The following is a 21,500-nucleotide window of genomic DNA, read 5'->3' as shown; positions in this document are numbered from 1 at the left end:
ATTCTTTTGGGGCTGCTATCCAGTGATCTCCCATATATTTCTAGACATTAGAAGTTATTACCACTGATCTTGGTTCCCTTCTCAACAACTACCCATGACACGTCTTGGGTCTTTAGTTCAGAATTTAAAAAGACTCATGATTAGATGTGGCCTCTATGTAAATTTAGTTGCAGAGTATTTAGAAAATAATAGCATCTTTTTTCCATGACAGATATTTAATGCTTTTGCTCATTATTCTTCCTAGAAGACATTTTCTCCAAGGATTAGTGAAGATTAACACTGCTTCCTGCTACTGTCCTCCTTATCCATCTTTCATTCATGGGGAGTGGATCAGACACATGCTGGACTCTCATCCATCAGTCTGAGAGCCAAGAGCTCCCCTTTATTTATGTCAGATGTTTCTCTGGTTTTCACCAGCTCAGTCTTGAACACTATGCTCATCACTCCTCCCTTTATATATTTGGGTGCCAGGAGTTCTGTTCAGTGTTAGCTGTGGGTGACAGCTTTTGCTTATATCAGCCCCTGGATGAAGGTTCCAGAATGGCATATAAGGTAGTCATCAAACTCATTATCAGGTAGGGGTATTTAAGATAGTCTCTCCACTATTGTATAGTTTTCCATTTGGTGTCATCCTTGTAGATCTCTGGAAATCTCACTAGAGCCAGATCTCTACTCAAACCTACAATGACTCACTCTATTATGGTATCTCTCATTCTGCTCTTCTCTATTTTTCCTCATATTCTAACTTCCTGCTCCTTCATGTTCACCTCTCCCCTCATCTTTTCCATGGCTCCCTTTTGCAATCCCCATTCTCCCAATCTGTCAAGGGGATCTTGCCTCATTTCCCTTCTCTGGGATACAATGAATATCTCTTTTAGGGTCCTTCCTGTTTCCCAGACTCTCTGGCAGTGGGATTGTAGGCTAACACTGCCCTGCCTGATCCATGTCTAAAATCCTTTTTTGAGTGAGTACATACCATGTATGTCTTTTTATGACTGGGTTACCTCACTCAGGAAGGTTTCTTCTAGTGCCATTCATTTGCCTGCAAATTTCAAGATTCCATTGTTTTTTTCCTGCTGAGTAGTACTCCATTGTGTACATGTATCACATTTTCTTTATCTACTCCTCAGTTGAGGAGCATCTAGGTTGCTTCCAGGTTCTGGATATTACAAATAATGCTGCTATGAACAGAGTGAAACAGATGACCTTGTTGTATGAATATGTATTTTTTAGGTATACACTTCGAACACCTGATCTTTGACAAAGAAGCTAAAATTATTGTGCTGACATAAAAAGATGCTGGCATGTAGAAGACAGCAGATAGATCCATGTCTATCATCATGCACACAACTTAAGTCCAAATGGATCAAAGACCTCAACATAAACCCAGCCACACTGAATCACCTAGAAGAGAAAGTGAGAGGTACCCTTGAAAGAATTGGTACCAGAGACTGTTTCCTGAGCATAAAACCACAGACACTGAGATTGATAATTAATTAATGGGAGCTCCTGAAACTGAGAAGCTTCTGCAAGGCAAAGAACACAGTCAACAAGACAAAAAGGCAGCCCCCAAAATAGAAAAAGGTATTTACTAACCCCACATCTGACAGAGGGTTGGTCTTTCAATTTTACGAAGAACTCAGGAAGCAAATATCCAAAACACCAAAAGATCAAATTAAAAGTGGGGTACAGAACTAAAAGAGAATTCTCAATAGATGAGTCTAAAATGCCTGAGAGACAAGTAAGAAAGTGCTCAACATCCTTAGTCATCAGGGAAATGCAAATCAAAACAACTCTGAGATACAATCTTACTCCTGTCAGAACGACTAAAATCAAATACACCAATGACAGTTTATGCTGGAGAGGATGTGGAGAAAGGGGAATATTCCTCCACTGGTGTTGGGAGTGCCAACTCATACAGTCACTTTGGAAATCAGTATGGAGATTCCTCAGGAAAATGGAAATCAGTCTACCGGAAAACCCAGCAATTCCACTCTTAGGCATATACATTCATATCTTAAGCTCATCTTCCTTTCTTATATTACTCCATTTGAAAGGTAACTTTCTAATTCTGGATAGGATATTCTTTTCTCTGTCATGACACAGTTCTTAACTGTGTGACTTTAAGGATAATTGGATGTTAAGAAAATGTAAGTATGAAAGAAACAGAAAATATAGGATTTGTTTATCTATGCTTATATCCTTAATTCCCAGACTTTACTAAGACAACCTACTACTTTGTAGTAATTCATTTGCAAACAAGACTTTAAGTAGAGAAGGATCATTTATGTTACCTTAACTGAGCCCAATGTATAATGGCTACTCCACTACTGATACTTAATATGTAAGTGAAACCAGCCAAGACATACTAACCTAATATTACTTAATACACTCATTACTGGTTCATGGCCTCACTCTATATTTATTTTTGTGTGCTTCCAGAGATTTAGTGGTTTATTGCAGCATCATTGTACTAACAGATAACTGTCAGAATAGTCATGCTTAGCATCCTTAACTCAACACTTTTATAGTTTCGTTGGAAAGGTAATTGACTCCTCTTAAGACAAGTGAAATAATTCACAGAGCAGACAAACAAGCATACTGCAACATCCTTGGTTCTCTTCATTGGAGAAATGTGATGTTAACAGTTTTATGTATGCACAATCTCAATGGTTTTCCAATGGCAATTTCTTTATTTTATTAATGTTGAGAAGACATGCTTAATATATGCACACTGAGGATCTGATGACAATAAATAAGGAACCAATAGTTTCTTCAACAAATTCACAATTATTCAATTATAAGTTTCAATAATGATGCAATTGATGAAAACTGAAACTAGTAGAACAACAAATACTAGTGAGGGCTGAAATTAAGATGAGAATACTAATAGGAGCAAACATGGAGAATTTATAAAGCTAGTGCTCTAAGTTTCTGGGATACAAATAGGAGTCAGCAATATGTGGAAAGTAGGAAAATACTTTTTTCAATATGCAGATATTACTAAAGATTAATAATGAATTATATAGAAAATGAAAACTTCATAGCATGACAATGAACAAGCATTATTTTACCATATTGTAGAAATGTATTCATAAAAAATCTTATGCATATTCTTTCTTGGTGATTCTTTATTAAAGAAAAACTCAAATAGTTCTATAAAAAGAAACTCACAAATGTGATGCAGTTGTATTAAAATAATTTGATTTTATCTGAAAAGTTTCTTCCAAATTTATACATGGAATTTACTTTTATCTTTAATACAATGACAAAAGAAATTCAGAAATTTTGCATAAACTTTAGCCAGCACATCCAGTTCAGGTCCTCAGACATTCATTTATTTATACAGTCTGCACTGAACACATTTTACATTTCTTGGCATTAAGAGAGTTGCTGTTGCAGTCAAGTCTGCCTTTTTCTCCTGTGCCTCTCTGAATCTGTTAAAAAGGAGATAACTGCTAATATTAAAATGGCAATGGAAAACATATGCACCTAAGAAGTCATGTAGAATCATGGACTTTGATCTTAATACAGGAAAGTAATCATTTCAATTGGAAAGTAAAAATAGATAGTATTGCAGCTGGTTTGAAACAGTACTCAATGTTTTACACTTATAACAAATTTCCAGTAGTAAAAGGCTATATGTGTAGTTTCCAAACACTGATTAAAAAGAATGCCAGACTCAAAATTGTTTACAGAGAATGAACAACTTTGATATAGATAGCATGAGCAGGGATTCTTTCTCATGGTTGGAAGAAGAGTCTTAAAAGAAGCAAAGCTATAAATGGCTAGGAAAAGACATGCAGCATCTTTAATGGTAAAGAAAGTAAAAATGAAGTTGATGGGATCAGTTGTTTTAAATGGTTTTTCTATTCGTATTTAGTCATTTTGTATTTGACTTTGAAAAATTAAAGTCCATTAAAAATATAACCACATCAGTGACATCATTATCTTTTCATGTTGCTAAGCTGTGGGCATTCTATAAGTGGTATAAGTATCACCCAAGAGATTGTGAAAATGCAGGAAATCAAGGTCATGTAATTGGAATGGGAAAAAGGAATACAAATCAAAGGAAGCCATCCGTACCACCCTCACACAATTGAGGATCTTGCCACAAGAAAAATAAAAGGATCATGTAAATTAAGAATCGGGAAACTTCCCCAGCACTCATCTGTCATCATTGACACAGAAAAAATAGACACATGTGTTTCAAGCACCACTCCCCTCAAAAAAGAAAAAAATGGACCATTTGCTTCCTATGGGGAAAATCGGCAGTACTCCAATTGCCATACATGGAATATTAGTACGCTGAGTATTCACCTTTGACACAGATAACCACCATCTACTACCTTGTGAGAGCAGTTAAACAGAGTTTCTATTTTGCCATCATGACAAATCTTGACTTCAGTGAAGAATTTTATCAGAAATTCGAAGAAGAAGTTATACCAGTTCTCCTCAAAATTTTCCATGCAATAGAAGCAGAAGGGTGTTTGCCAAACTCTTTTTATGAGGCTCCAATAACATTGATACCCAAGCTACACAAAGGCAAAACTAAGAAAGAGAACTTCAGACCAATATCCCTCATGAACACTGATGTAAAAATACTCAATAAAATACTGGCAAATCAGATCCAAGAACACATCAGAAAACTCATCCACCATGATCAAGTAGGCTTCATCCCAGGGATACAGGGATGTTTCAACATACGAAAATCCATCAAGGTAATCTACCATGTACACAAGCTGAGAAGCAAAAATCACATGATCATGTCACTAGATGTTGAAAAAGCCTTTGACAGAATCCAACACACCTTTGTAATAAAGGTCTTAGAGAGATCTGGGATAACTGGAACATATCTAAACATAATAAAAGCTATCTATAGCAAACCAACAGCCAACATCAAACTGAATGGAGAGAAACTCAAGGCAATTCCTCTAAAATAAGGAACAAGGCAAGGCTGTCCCCTCTCCCCATACCTCTTCAATATTGTACTCAAAGTTCTAGTGAAAGTAATAAGACAGGAAAAGGAGATCGAGTGGATACAAATTGGAAAGGAAGAGGTATAATTTTCACTATTTTCAGATGATATGATAGTTCACATAAGTGACCCAAAAACTCTACCAGGGAACTCTCACAGCTGATAAACACCTTCAGCAAAGTGGCAGGATACAAGATCAACTCAAGAAAATCAGTAGCCCTACTATATACAGACGATAAAAGGGTTGAGAAAAAAATCAGAGAAACATCACCTTTTACAGTTGTCACAGAAACATAAAATAACTTGGGGTAATGCTAACCAAACAAGTGAAAGACTTGTATCACAAGAACTTTGAGACGTTAAAGAAAGAAATTAAAGAAGACACCAGAAAATGGAAAAATCTCCCATGCTCTTGGATATGTAGGATCAATGTAGTAATAATGGGAATCCTGCCGAAAGCAATCTACAGACTCAATGCAATCCCCATCAAAATCCCAGCACAATTCTTCACAGATCTTGAATGAACATTCTCAAATTTATATAGAAAATCAAAAAACTCAGGATAGCCAAGACAACTCTGCTCAACAAAGCAACATCTGGAGGCATCATCACCATCCCTGACTTCAAGCTCTGTTATCTGGCTATAGTCCTGAAAACAGCTTGGTATTGGCACAAAAGTAGACAGGCAGACCAATGGAATTGAATGGAAAACACTGAAATTAATCCAGAAACCTATAAACACCTGATTTTTGACAAAGAAGCTACAGTTGTACAATGGAAAAAAGATAGCATCTTCAAAAAATGGTGCTGGCGTAACTGGATATTGGCATGTAGAAGACTGCCGATAGATCCATGTCTAAATAGATCAAAGACCGCAACATAAGTCCAGCCACACTGAACCTCTTAGAAGAGAAAGTAGGAGGTACCCTTGAAAAATAAGTACAGGAGACTGCTTCTTAAACATAGCACCCATAGCACAAAAACTGAGATTGACAATTAATAAATGGGACCTCCTGAAATTGAGAAGCTTCTGTAAGGCAAAGGACACAGTCAGCAAGACAAAAAGGCAACCCACAAATTGGGAAAATATATTCACTAACCCCACATCTGACAGAGGGCTGATCTCTAAAATTTACAAAGATCTCAAGAAACAAGTCTCCAAAACACCAAAGGATCCAATTAAAAAGTGGGAGACTGAACTAAATAGAGAATTCTCAATAGAGGACTATAAAATGGCTGAGAGACACTTAACAAAGTACTCAACATGCTTAGCCATTAGGAAAATGCATATCAAAACAACTCTGTGATATCATCTTACTCCTGTTAGAATGGCTAAAATCAAGAACACCAATGATAATTTATGCTGGAGAGGATGTGGAGAAAGGGGAACACTTATCCAGTGCTGGTGGAAGTGCCAACTCACACAGTCACTTTGGAAATCAGTATGGAGATTCCTCAGGAAAATGGGACTCAGTCTACCACAAGACCCAGAAATTACACTCTTACTCATATGCCCAAAGATGCCCAGTCACACAACATAGTTGTCTGTTCCACTATGTTCATAGCAGCATTATATGTAATAGCTAGATTGTGGAAACAACCTAGATGCCCCTCTACTGAAGAGTGGATAGAGAAACATCGTATATTTACACAAAGGTGTACTACTCAGTGGAAAAATGGAATCTTGAAATTTGCAGGCAAATGAATGGCACTACAAGAAACCATCCTGAGTCAAGTAACCCAGTCACATAAAGACAAACATGGTATGTACTCACTCATATATGGATTTTAGACATGGATCAGGGGGGTGTTAACCTACAATCCCAATGCCAGTGAGGTTCCCAAGAGAGATGCATGCTACACCCAGAGAAGTGTAATAAGCCAAGTTCTCCTGAGCAGATTGGGAACATAGAGGGAGGTAAGTGGGAACAATGAAAAACAAAGGGGATTAAGGGGAGGGGAGAAGAAGGCATGGGGGAACAGGAAGGTTGAGTCCAGGTAAGAATAGAGGGGAGCAGGATGAGAGATGCCATAATAGATGGAGTCATTATAGGCTTGAGATGATAGTTGACAATAGTGAGATCTCCAGTGATCTACAAGGATAACAGCAACCATCAAACTAAGCAATAGTGGAGAGACTACACTAATAGCCCCTCCTTGATAATAAGTTTGATGACTATCTTATATGCCATCCTAGAACCTTCATCTAGTAACTGATGGAAGCAGAGACAGGTACCCATACTGAACTGAATTCCTGGAACCCAGTGAGAGAGATGGAGGACTGATTAGCAATGCAGTCAAGACCGTGTTGGTGAAACCTACAAAGACAGCTGATCAGACAAGCGAGAGTTCTTGAACCCCAGACTGATGGCTGAGAGGCCAACAGGGGACTGATCCAGACACCATGAATGTAGTGTCAGTAAAGAGGACTCAGAAATCTCTGGGGCCGTGGGTAATAGATCAGTGTTTACCATGGAGTACGAATGAACTTTGGGAGCCCATTCTGAATAGAGGGCCTAGGCTTAGGTATTGCCTAGGTATAGCCCTGGATGAAATGACAGACTCTAGAGGTCCCCCGCAAGGAGGGCCTCACCCTGGAGGGGAATGGTATGGGACGAGGTGGGGGTCCAGAAGTGTGCTGGGGGAGGCGTGGGAGAGGGAGCTGGGATTGACATGTGAGGCATTCATGTTTCTGATTTAAATACAAATATATATTGAGGGAAAAAAAGAAAAAAATGGGACAAAAAAACAACCTCGCGTGAGAACTGCAAAATACACTCAGATTCAAGATGCCTCTACATTTGTTTCTGTTTGTTTGTCGCTGCTGAATTCTTACCAATCTAGTCTTCAAGGATCCTTATCCCAGGGACTCCAATACCTGACTAGAGTAGTCCATGGCATCCACTGTACCATTCATCTTACAAAATTCAGAACTATTACATGTATGGAAAAAATATCATCAATGCTGAGATGAATGATAGTATGGAATAATATTACCAGTATTTCAAAGCAATCATTACAAAGATGATTTCAATGATCAGTTAGGAATTCTTTTTAAGAACAAGAAATTTTAAGAAGTCATGGCAAAAGCAATACATTAGAAACAATAATAAAACGTCTAATAAAAAAGAAATTTATAAGGCAAAATCAAAAAGTAATGTTCATATCACCTGTGGAGTCCCTAAAAAAAGAGAAAAAAATTAGCTAAAAAAAACTGGAATCAAGAAAATAGTTTCCCAAAAGTGTTTTTGAAAAACCATAAGTATAAAAAGAAACACATACTAAAAAACTTCACAATTGCATTCATGATACCCAAAATGGGGGGAAATTATAAAGCATGCAGACATAAATCACACATTGTTATTTAATAGAATCATTATTGGAATGACTGCAGATCTCTCATTCTAGGTCATAGAGACTAAAAGTTGTAAAACTTAGTAGTAATTTTCACATATTGGAAGAAAATATTTCTTGATTACTGTAATTGTAAGTTTTAGTTGTCAAGCTGAATTAACCTAATCACTAAGAAACAGTCTCAATGAGATACTATCTAGAAAATTCATGTTTGTCCTCAAGATTCTGGGAATTGACATGACTCTATTAATGGAAGCAGACAAGCTTACCATTGTGCTCATACCCTTATTAACAATGGATTCTGGGTCCTGTATTTTATATGAAATGAAAAAGAAAGCTTAACAATAGCAGGCAAGCATGTCTTCATTGCTGTTTGCTTTTGACTTTGGATTTAAATTATTCCTCATTGCTTTTGAGTATGGATTTAATATAACTCTTTGCTTCAAGTGCTTGCCACTTTCTTTCCTTATATAGTGCAATCTAGAATTATAAGATAAGTATGGTCTTTTATTTTAAGCTTGTTTTGTGAGTATATTTTATCCTATAGAAAGGAAACAAAACAGACACCTCAGGATGTTATATCCAGTGAAAATATTCTTCCAATAGTAACAGATGAAGTAATAGTAACAGAATTAATGATAAACATATCCATAATGATAGCTAAAATGATTTTCTATATGTAAAGAAAATGATCTTGAGAGAATGCTTGTATTGTAGTAATTTTCTCATTTTTACATCAAACATCTGGCACAATTAACTTTAAAAGTAGAGAGCTTAGTTCTAGATCTCAGTACTAAAATTTCTGTTCATTACAGTTGGCCTATTGCTTCTTGATTTTGGAGGAGTTAGTGGATCATGATAGGAGTACTAGGTGCAGGAATTTTCTCCCTCCCTAAAGACAAAATTTAAAAAGCATATATGAAAACCCTGGGATTCCAATAACCTCCTCAATGGTGCACATAGCCCCTGAAACTATTTAAATGTTGGAGGAAATCAAAAGTTTTGGCCTTACTCAGTGATGTTTTCAGAGTATGTACAAATGTCATTAAGATGATATAATTTTTAAATTGAAGAAGCTAATGGGTACCAAACGGAGTTTGTAGAGTTTCTGTGCTGCACTGCCAACAATTATCTCTAAATGTTTCAATATGTAAGATTCTGCTGAGAAAATATTCAAAGTAATATATTCATAAACATTATATTAGGATAAGATAATATTAAAATAGGTATGGTAAGATAAGCCACAAAAGACTTAAAATTATATATATATATATATATATATATATATATATTCATGGTCAGGTAATTCTCCATAATGCATTATTCACTGTGAGAGAACTCATGTCATTTTAAAATTTTCTACTTCTGTCCAGCTTCACGAAGTACCCTGAGACCAGGAACTTCTAACAAAATCAGCCTTGTTGCAAATACCTTCCACAATGTGCCATGAGATGTATGTGTGTGGCAAAATATCTCTACCAAGGACTGGGTCCATTGGGGAAAATCTAGTCCTCTCACATCTTTATCATCTATCTACTACAGATGTTATTAAATTAGCGTTAGTTAAATGTTGCACATGATATTGAAATTGAGCTCTAGGAGAATTCCCTTGCTGGCCTCTTACAACAAAGTGTTAGCATCCTACCTCTCTCCACATGAAAATCAACACAGAGACCATGAAATCTTTCACTAAGGGAGTCTATATTCTGTTTACAGAAATGCAATCTTCAGAATGCTTTTGTTTTACTATGAGGTCATGTTTTAGAGAATATTAGAGATTATATTTTTGACACTTAATGTTAAATATGTTAATCTTGTTTAAAATGTTATAAAAACATAAAGATTATGGCCTACATTGACTTGTTTGGTTTGACCTTCTTTATTTATAAATGTTTGATTTTCTCATATTAATTGATGAAATACATTTCATTTATTTATGTGGATTACCTCTTTATTTTCACATAAGTATTTGATCAAATTTACACAGATAGTTTAGAAAAATGGAAAAGTCCAAGGAAGCACATATTATTTAATATTAAAAATAATTATTCATCATTTTGGTAAGTCTTCTCAAGGAATTAGAAAGCATTTGGTATCTGATATCAGATTTTGAATAACAACATGTATGCCTTGATTTGTTGTTCTTTTTTATTTTCAAGAAACTTTGTTGAAAAAATTTATAATGTAGACATTTTAGTTTTAATTTTTGTGCATAAAGTCATATATTTTGCTCTTGTCTGTGCAAAAGTAACTTGAAATGGAACTGGAATTATAAGTGACCACCATGATTCCGAATATAATTATTTTATCACAAAATTTCAAATTTAAATATTTCTATCTTTGATATTCATGAATAATTACCAGTTTTTCAAAATATATATTCCTATTGAAATTAATTATGCTAAATTTTCTTGAACTTACTTCACAATTTCTTTTCTATTTCTATTCTTTACTTTGGAAATATTAATTAGTTTAATCATGAAATTTGTTTTTTGTGTGACTAAAAATGATGCTATGAATCAAAAATATCTATTAATTGAAGAATTGATTTGGAAAATTGAAGTTTATTTATTATAGAGAGATAAAATTATCCTTTTGCAGTAAAATGGATTTATCTAAATATTATGTTCATATTATATGTCAGTCTCAAAGAAAATTATTTAGGAAAACAAAGGTGAGTGTTAAGAATGGTGAAAAAAAAAGGAGAGGACAAAGTTTTCTGTGGAAATACATGTTCACATTATAATGCAAATTTCCATTAAATGTACATCTGGAGGATTTACTTTATTTCTCTTCTTTCATTTGATATACTTTTCACAGGTCAATGTAAGGCCTTTAAATTTAACTATTGACTAGTTCCTCAGATCGTAAATAACGATATTCCTTCAATGTATATTCCCTCTCTATAAAAACATCTCTTCATAGATGTCTTTACTGATTAGCATACTAGAACAAATGTGAGGAAACACTTGGTTTCTCTCAGTCTACTTGATTTATTCATCACATCTATCTATATCATATTGTGTAGGTAATCATATTGCTGTTATATTTTGCATCGGATACAGACAAGCTCTAGATAATAGAAACTATCAGCTTGACTTGTGCTATGACAAAGAAACAATGACCATCAGAAATCTGATTAGCAAATTATTCTGAAAGCATTGCGCTTTGTACTTGGACTAATGAGAATTATTTTCAAGACTTCATGTTTTTTTATTTACATGTGAGTATGCTAATGTATATGATCTCTTTCATCTGCTACTTTCTGTTCCTTATGTGTTATGAAATATTTCCTACTTATAAATTTCCCACTGGGTAAACAATCTAATAAAAACAGTTAGTGGATGTACCTGCTCTATCTGAGAAAATAAACATATTTATATATTCATTGAGTGATACATATCCACTTGGTAATCATATACTCAGTGTATCCTTTGTGAAGATACTTACACATGCGTCATTCCTGAGTCTATATTTTTTCCTTGTTATTTTGTTGTGCTTTGAATGTTTAAAGACTTGGTTCTTGTAACACTTGTTTAAGGTCATTATTACATCTTTTTTTTTATGTTTCCAATGCATGGTTCAAAGGGACATTTCTCATTATCCTACTTAGTATACAGACATTCACACGGCTATCCTGAGGATGTTTAATTTACACCTATATTTTAATTTTGTGTAATATTTGTATACTCTACATGTTTTCCTCTGTCCTTAGAATAATGCTAATCTCATAATATAGAATGCATGTATTACTTTATGCTATTTAACAGTACAAAAATATTATTGCAACATCGGATTCATCATTCATGCTTTTTCTTATTTTGAAAAAGATATAAAAAGTGGCTTAAATATGCATAATATGAATATTGCATCATTATGATCAAACATGTTTTAGTCGAACAATGTTGAGTTAAACTTCTCAGAAAATATGTATTTTCCTAGAAAGGGTATATTATTTTAATGTACTCTATAGTTAGATGGAATGTAAACATAAGCTTTTCTTAAAACTCTAAATGTCCTTTCTTCAAAATTTTAAAAGGTCTCCTACCACCCAAAATTTGCGTTACAAGTAATCATTTTAAATTATGAAATGAAAGTCATGGCCCATGACAGTACTCATGACATGATAAGCAACAAAGATATTAGGGTTTGCTATCTTGACCTTGTGATAATACACCAAGAAATTAGTCATCTGTAACTCAGAAATGTATGTCCCATCAGAACCTGACTTTAATGATAACCTATTCTCAAATTTTCTAACTTTAGATCTTTGAAAAATAAGTCTTTGCTCACTCAGACAACCACTTTAGAGTATATTGTTATGGAAACCAGAACTAACAAGTTTCAACTAGAATGGAGTTTCATATTTTCCTTCCTTATCGCAAATGTGCACCAAAGAAATAATATTTTCCTAGTAGTCACAGAACAATCCGATTATCTCAATGTAAATAATGTGGCATGTGTGGTTTCCAGATCATTGCACTTTTGAAAATCTTTTTTTTTCTCAATGTGGTTGTCAACAGAATGCTATATCTTTGTGTATGTTGTTTATTACAAAAACATTCAGAAAAAATGCTTACAGACATGTGAAAAATTTCAAGAACGGAGATGAGGAACATTACATTCTGTGTTAAAAATATATAATGGAGTGGAAGATAAATCTATAACTTGTCCTCAGGTATCAAACAGCTACTATGTAAGCTAGAACAGCATTTCATAGAGGGAATTGCTCAGAAAATAGCGTAGGTTTTTGAAACATCATAAAACATACTTACCAAGTAAGGACATTATAGAGATCCTCTTCTGAGGGCAATGTCTAAGTCACACAGTTCTTTTTCAGCCTTAATCCGTTCCTGGGAGTAACTGAGTTTTGAATCTTTAAAGATCAGGTAGTCCTGTCCTGAAAAGGAACAGAGCACATCAAAAGAATGCGCCTTCCCAAGAGCTGCACACATTCACACTCAACTGAGGAGTGGAATCATGAACAGATGTTGGTGCCTAACCATGTGTTACAGAAATCTACCTCCAAACATCCTCTTAACTCTGTTAGTTATTACCTAAAGAAATTCTGATACACAAATTTCACATAAATTTTCCATGAGTTATTCAGAGCAACCTGATTCAAAAAATATTTTTAAAAAGCTGCTTTTCAAGCTGAAGGAATGTAAACTACATAGAGCAATTATACAGATGGCATTATGTTTACTACTGTTGCTGGGGAACTCCTGTGAGAGGCTATAATTCAGAAGCACAATGTTCATTGTCATTGATTTAATATTATTCACCCCTGAGGGATCCTAAACTACACAACAGTCACTGCCACAAGTCTTTTCATGTGAGGCATCAAAATCCACTAATTTCACATATGTAGTTTTTATTTGAGCAGCTTATATACTTGCAGGAATATATGCTTACTACTAAACGCAGACTTAAAAGTTATGATGCATTCAAAAACTGCAAAATATCTCAACAAAAAAAGTCTCCATCTCCTCTTGGGAAGAACACTATTTTTTGTTTTCAGTTACTGGTATAGAATATAAATATATCTGTCTCAAAAAATTAACATGTTCTTCCATACATACCACTGTTTACTACTCCAACATAATTCTAGGATTTGAGGTAAACATCTCGTTCATGAATTGAGATTTAATTCTGAATACTAAATGTATTAAAAGCCATGGGGAAATCAACCTCTCAGAGATGAGTCATTTATACTACACTAAATGGGGTAAGAGGTTCCAGGATTGTGCTTCAGTCATTGCCACAGAACACTTGAGGTAAATTTTGTGGTTGAGACACTTACAGTGTATATGCACACTAGAAAAGTGAAAAAACTATGCATGTTTAAGATAGTCATCCAAACTTATATCTTTTCTATAATACAGTTATAGGAAACCTGAAATAAGTAGAGAAAATAATAGGGTGATGGTGGTGTACAGCTTTAATCCCAACACTGGGGAAGCAGAGACAGACACATCTCTGAGTTTGAGGCAATACTGATCTACTGAGTGAGTGAGTACCCAGGGCTAAACAGAGAAAATAAATTAAAGGAAAAGTATATGTGTATTGAACACATGCAGATATAGTTAGCTTAAAACTGGGTAGTAAGGGTCAATATTAATTATTGAAAATATAAATATTTGGAGTGAATTTATTAAATTTTTTTTATTTAATGTGCTTATGTACCTGTAAGTTAGTCTTTGGGTACTTAAAGATGACATCATAGGTTCCAGCTGGCTATGGACATGTAGGTTTTCAAATAAGAGTGACTGAGCACTGCCAAGAACATTACTACAATCTATAAATTGTATATGACTGTGACTTAGTCACTGTACATTAATTTTCTTATTAATAAAGCAAATTGAGTGATGCTAAACATATGAGAGGTTTATTATTAAATAATATACAAAAACCACACTAGGCAAGTACCTATAAGGTAAACAGTATTACTATAATTATTATTTAAGCACATATCAATCTTGGCTTCATTTTTTAAAGATGGTACAGAATATCCTGTGTTTCTTTGATTTCACTTATATTTGATGTCCCATTATAATTTAGATCTTAGCCTCTAAAATGAAGTAAGGCTCATCTGGTACCAGGGAATATAACAAATACTGACACCGAAAATTTGATAAGCAACAAGAAATTATTGAATTATTTGCATAATCTTGAAGAACACAAACCAGCAATTCATTTTTAAAACCACTAAAGCCAAGCAATAATCACAAAACTCAGAATAGGGTACTGACTTCCTAAGTCACTTACAACATTATAAAAATAGTTTCATATATTATAGGTGTAGACACAATGGGTTTCATGTTTTATCACCTAATGAAAATGTTGACTATTGAAAGAAAAAATCCTTTGTTGAATTTATATTTCACTACTATGATATATTAATTCTCCTAAAATTCACTGATAAGGCAATCCTTATTATGATGATAGTAGAAGGAAGGATCTTGAATCAAGTTTCAAGAGGCCAGGATCATCACCATTGGAATCAATACTCTTATTTAAAAGTGTTAATGGACGTTTTATATGAAAGGTAATCATCTTTAGCAACATGATATGAAAAGCAATAAGAACAGTCAATTCTCAAACAGGATTAGCTATTCTCTCAATCTTGGGTTCCTTAACTTCTAGTGCTGTGAAAACTATATGTCTATAGTTTATAAGCCATTTTATTTATAGTATACATTTCAAGCCCAATTGGGAAAAACATTAATATCCTAATAGGAATTCTTTTTAGTCTTTGAAAACTAAGATTTTCTCTTTTTGCTAAATTTCATTTTACATTCCAACAACAGTTCTGCCTCTCACCTCTCCTCCTGCTCCCACTTGCCTCTCACTTCCACAGCCCACCTTCTGTCCACTCCTCCCAAACGGTAAAGCTACCCATGGGAAGGCAGAAAACCCTGGAACATTAAGATGAGGTAGGATCATGCCTTTCCCCACTGCATTATGTCTGAGCATGGCATTCACCAGAGAGAATGGGCTCCAGGAAGATAGTCCAGATAGATCCTGGTCCTTCTGTCAGGGTCCCCTCAGATAGAACAAGCAACGTTACTGTCTCCCACAAGTAGAGGGCCTATTTCAGTCCCATGCAGGCTCCCCATGTCAGTACAGAGTTCATGAATTTTGTTGAACTTGGTTAAGCTGTCTTTGGAGATTTCTCCTTCATAATCTTGAACTCCCTTGCTCATTTAATCCTTCCTTCTCTTCAGCTGGATTCCCAGAACTTGGGCTGGTGCTTGGTTATGAATCACTGCATCTGGTTTCATCAATTACTGGATAAAGACACTCCATGGTTACAGTTGGGATACTCACCTATGAGAATACAGGGGAAGGCCAGTACAGTCACCCTCTCCACCTCTACTAGGAGTCTTAACTGGGGTCATCCTTGTGGATTCCTGAGAGTTTCCCTAACACCAGGTTTCTCTATAACCCCATAATGGCTCTCACTATCAAGATATCTCTTTCCTTACTCTCCCACCCCACTATACCTCCATTCAACCAATTCAACCATACCTTTCCCTTCTATGCTCTCTCACCAACCCCTCAACATTACCACTCACTCTTACACGCAAAATCTCATCTAATCCCCATTTCCAGGTTGATTGATATGTCCATCTTAGGATCCTTCTTAAGTAGTCTCTCTGGAATTGTGGATTGTACCCTATTCATTCTTCAATTTACATCTAGTATCCCCTTAAAAGAGAGTAAATACTTTGTTTGTGTTTCTGAATCTGGGTTACTTCATTCTGGATTTTTTTTCTAGTTCCATCCATTTGCCTGCAAATTTCATGATGTCATTGATTTTTTTACAACTGAGTAATACTAAATTGTGTAAAAAGACCATATTTTCTTTATCCGTTCTTTGGTTGAATGGCATCTAGATGGTTTCCAGGTTCAGGCTATTATAAATAATGCTGCTATAAACTTTTATGTGTAATTGGCCTTGTGGTGTGACTGAACTTCATTTGGGTATATGGCCAAGGGTGATATCACTGTTTCTTTAGGTAGATTGATTCCCAATTGAAAAATGGGTTACGAAGCTAAGCAGAGAATTCTCAATAGAAGAATCTTAAAAAGCTGAAAGACATTTAAGGAATTGCTCAGCATCTTTCATTTCATTTCATGGAAATAAAAATCAAAACAAATCTGAGATACTATCTTATTCCTTTCAGAACTGGTAAGACCAAAAATACTGAGCAAAGCTTAAGTTGGAAAGGGTATGGAGTGAACACTCCTCCAAAGCTGGTGGGATTGCAAACATGTACAGCCATGAATGGTAGCTTCTCAGAAAATTGAGATTTTCTTATTTTTTTATTTTTTAAATTAAATTAGAATCAAGTTTGCTTCACATATCAATCCCATATCCCTCTCCCTCCCTTCCTCCCGTACCAAGCCCACCAACATCCCATACTCCCTCTGCTCCCCAGAGAAAGTGAGGCCCTCCATGAGGGATCTCCCAAGTCTGTCATATAACCCAGGGCAGGACCTAGGCCTTACCCCATGTGTCCAGGCTTAGAGGGTATCCCTCCATATGGAATGGGATCCCAAAGTCCATTCGTATAACAGGGATAAATACTGATCTACTTTGGCGCCATAGATTACAAAGGACTCCTCACTGACATTCGCATTCAGGGAGTCTGGATCAGTCCCATGCTGGCCTCTCAGTCATCAGTCTAGAGTCCATGAACACCCTCTTGTTGAGTTAAGCTGTTTCTGTGGATTTCACCAGCCAGGTCTTTACCCCTTTGCTCATCATTTCTGCCTCTCTGCAACTGGGTTCCAGGAGTTTAGCTGTGGGTGTCTGCCTCTGCTGCCATCAGCCACTGAAGGAAGACTGTAGGATGGTAAATAAGGTTGTACTCAATCTCATTATCGGGGAAGGGCATTTAGGATACCTTTCCACTATTGCTTGGTGTCATCCTTGTAGATATATATTCTTCTGTGTGAAAAAGTCTCTTCGCGAGAGCCTGCAGATCGCCTGGGAACTGCACAGAGCTCCCAATCCCGGCGGGAGCATCAGGTAAACAGGCCAGCTTCCCGGCCTGTGTTCCAGAGCCTGCAGATCGCCTGGGAACTGCACAGAGCTCCCAATCCCGGCAGGAGCATCAGGTAAACAGGCCAGCTTCCCGGCCTGTGTTCCAGAGCCTGCAGATCACCTGGGAACTGCACAGAGCTCCCAATCCCTGCTGGAGCATCAGGTAAACAGGCCAGCTTCCCGGCCTGTGTTCCAGAGCCTGCAGATCGCCTGGGAACTGCACAGAGCTCCCAATCCCGGCGGGAGCAAAGCACCCCAGACTCCAGATCTTCTCTCCCACCAACGATTCCAGGAAAGGAGAGGAGGCTGGGAGTACAGGGAAGTAGCTGTCCCTCTGGCATCATCAGGTAAACAGGCCAGCTTCCCGGCCTGAGTTCCAGAGCCTGCAGATCGCCTGGGAACTGCACAGAGCTCCCAATCCAGGCTGGAGCATCAGGTAAACAGGCCAGCTTCCCGGCCTGTGTTCCAGAGCCTGCAGATCTCCTGAGAACTGCACAGAGCTCCCAATCCCGGCGGGAGCAAAGCACCCCAGACTCCAGATCTTCTCTCCCACCAACGATTCCAGGAAAGGAGAGGAGGCTGGGAGTACAGGGAAGTAGCTGTCCCTCTGGCATCATCAGGTAAACAGGCCAGCTTCCCGGCCTGAGTTCCAGAGCCTGCAGATCGCCTGGGAACTGCACAGAGCTCCCAATCCCGGCGGGAGCATCAGGTAAACAGGCCAGCTTCCCGGCCTGTGTTCCAGAGCCTGCAGATCACCTGGGAACTGCACAGAGCTCCCAATCCCGGCGGGAGCATCAGGTAAACAGGCCAGCTTCCCGGCCTGTGTTCCAGAGCCTGCAGATCGCCTGGGAACTGCACAGAGCTCCCAATCCCTGCGGGAGCATCAGGTAAACAGGCCAGCTTCCCGGCCTGTGTTCCAGAGCCTGCAGATCGCCTGGGAACTGCACAGAGCTCCCAATACCGGCGGGAGCAAAGCACCCCAGACTCCAGATCTTCTCTCCCACCAACGATTCCAGGAAAGGAGAGGAGGCTGGGAGTACAGGGAAGTAGCTGTCCCTCTGGCATCATCAGGTAAACAGGCCAGCTTCCCAGCCTGAGTTCCAGAGCCTGCAGATCGCCTGGGAACTGCACAGAGCTCCCAATCCCGGCGGGAGCCAAGCACCCCAGACTCCAGATCTTCTCTCCCACCAAAGAGACCAGGAAACTATAGGAACCAGGGAGACCAGGGGAGTAGCTGTTCCGGATCAGGTACAACAGGACCCAGCATAGGGTCCAGGGGACCAGGTAGGAGGCTAAGCGCCCCAGATTCCTGTTCTTCTTCTCTACCCACGGACCAGCATTTGGACAAGGCATAGAAGAACCACCAGATTACTGGACTTACTAGCACCCACCAAAGGGAACTCTGGTCCCCAGACCAGGAAGGGGCTCTTTCTGCACCCACTAAAAGAAGAGATGGGAAAGAGACAATACAAAAACACAGTCAGCAACAGAAAAACAAATATGACACCGCCAGATTCTAGAGACTCCACACCAGCAAGACCCCAATATTCAAACGCGAAGGAAGCAGAAGAGAACGATCTTAAAAGCACTTTCATGAAAATGATAGAGGCCCTAAAAGAGGATATTGGAAAATCCCTCAAAGAAATGGAAGAAAAAACAAACCAAAAAATGCAAGAAATGGAAGAAAAAACAAACCAAAAAATGCAAGAATTGGAAGAAAAAACAAACCAAAAACGGCACGAAATGGAAGAAGAAATGAAGCAAAAAATGCAAGAAATGGAAGAAAAAGCAAAGCAAAAAATGCAAGAATTAGAAGAAGAAACATACCAAATAAGGCAGGAAATGGAAGAAGCAACAAAGCAAAAAATGCAAGAAATGGTAGAAAAAACAAAGCAAAAAATAAAAAAAATGGAGGAAGAAACAAACCAAAAAAGGCAGGAAAGGGAAGAAGAAACAAAGCACAAAATCCAAGAAATGGAACAAAAAGCAAACCAAAAAATGCAAGAAATGGAAGAAAGAACAAACCAAAAAATTCATAAAAGGCAACAAACGGACGAACAGATAAACAGAAAATTGCAAGAAGCAATGCAAATGCTGCAAGGGTTGAAAACTGAAATAGAGACACTAAAAAAAACACAATCTGAAGAAAGGCAGAAAATAGAAAAGCTGGACAAACAGTCAGGCACTACCAATACAAGCATTACCAACAGAATAGAAGAGATGGAAGAGAGAATCTCAAGTGTTGAAGATACATTAGGAGAAATGGATTTATCAACCAAAGAAAACCTTAAATCCAACAAATCCTTAACACAAAACATCCAGGAATTATGGGACACCATGAAAAGACCAAACATAAGAATAATAGGTATAGAAGAAGGAGAAGAAATCCACCTCAAAGGGGCAGAAGGCATATTCAACAAAATCATAGAAGAAAACTTTCCCAACCTTAAGAAAGACATGCCAATGAAGGTACAAGAAGCCTACAGAACACCAAATAGAGTGGACCACAAAAAAAATCCCCTCGCCACATAATAATCAAGACCCCAAACATACAGAATAAAGAAAGAATATTAAGAGCAGCTAAGGAAAAAGGTCAAGTAACATATAAAGGCAGACCTATCAGAATTACACCTGATTTCTCCATGGAAACTCTGAAAGCCAGAAGGTCCTGGATAGATATTCTACCTACACTAAGAGACCATGGATGCCAGCCCAGACTACTATACCCGGCAAAGCTCTCAATCACTATAGACGGAGAAAACAAGATATTCCATGACAAAACTAGATTCAACCAATATGTGTCCACTAACCCAGCCCTACAGAAAATTTTGGAAGGAAAACTCCAACCCAAGGAAGCTAACTACAACCAGAAAAACATAAGCATTAGAGAATCCCTCTCTACCAACAGCCAAAAGAACAAAGGGGCGAAATTCCACCCATAATTCCACCAACAACAACCATCGCAAATCGAAGAAGGATGAGCAATCAATGGTCATTAATATCCCTCAATATTAATGGCCTTAACTCACCCATAAAAAGACACAGACTAGCAGAATGGATTCGAAGACAGAACCCTTCCTTCTGCTGCATACAAGAAACACACCTCACCCTCAAAGACAGACATTACTTGAGAGTTAAAGGTTGGGAAAAATTTTTCAATCAAATGGACCCAAGAAACAAGCAGGGGTAGCAATCCTAATATCTAACAAACTAGACTTTAAAATAAAATCAATCAAAAGAGATGAAGGAGGTCATTACATACTCATCACAGGTGAAACCCACCAAGACGAAGTGTCTATCCTGAACATCTATGCCCCCAATACAAAGGCATCCACATTCGTTAAAGAAACATTATTAGAACTTAAATCTCATCTAAAGCCCCACACAGTTATAGTGGGAGATTTCAACACACCACTCTCACCACTAGACAAGAATACCAGACAGGAACTCAACAAAGAAGCAAAGGGTCTAATAGAAGTAATGACCCAACTGGGATTAACAGATATCTATAGAACATTTCATCCACATAAAAAAGAATATACCTTCTTCTCACCACCACATGGAACCTTCTCAAAAATCGACCACATACTTGGCAACATATCAAACCTCAGCAGC

Source organism: Mesocricetus auratus, unplaced genomic scaffold, assembly GCF_017639785.1.
Source record: "Mesocricetus auratus isolate SY011 unplaced genomic scaffold, BCM_Maur_2.0 Super-Scaffold_100006, whole genome shotgun sequence".
Taxonomy (NCBI): domain Eukaryota; kingdom Metazoa; phylum Chordata; class Mammalia; order Rodentia; family Cricetidae; genus Mesocricetus; species Mesocricetus auratus.
This window is presented reverse-complemented; position numbering follows the sequence as displayed.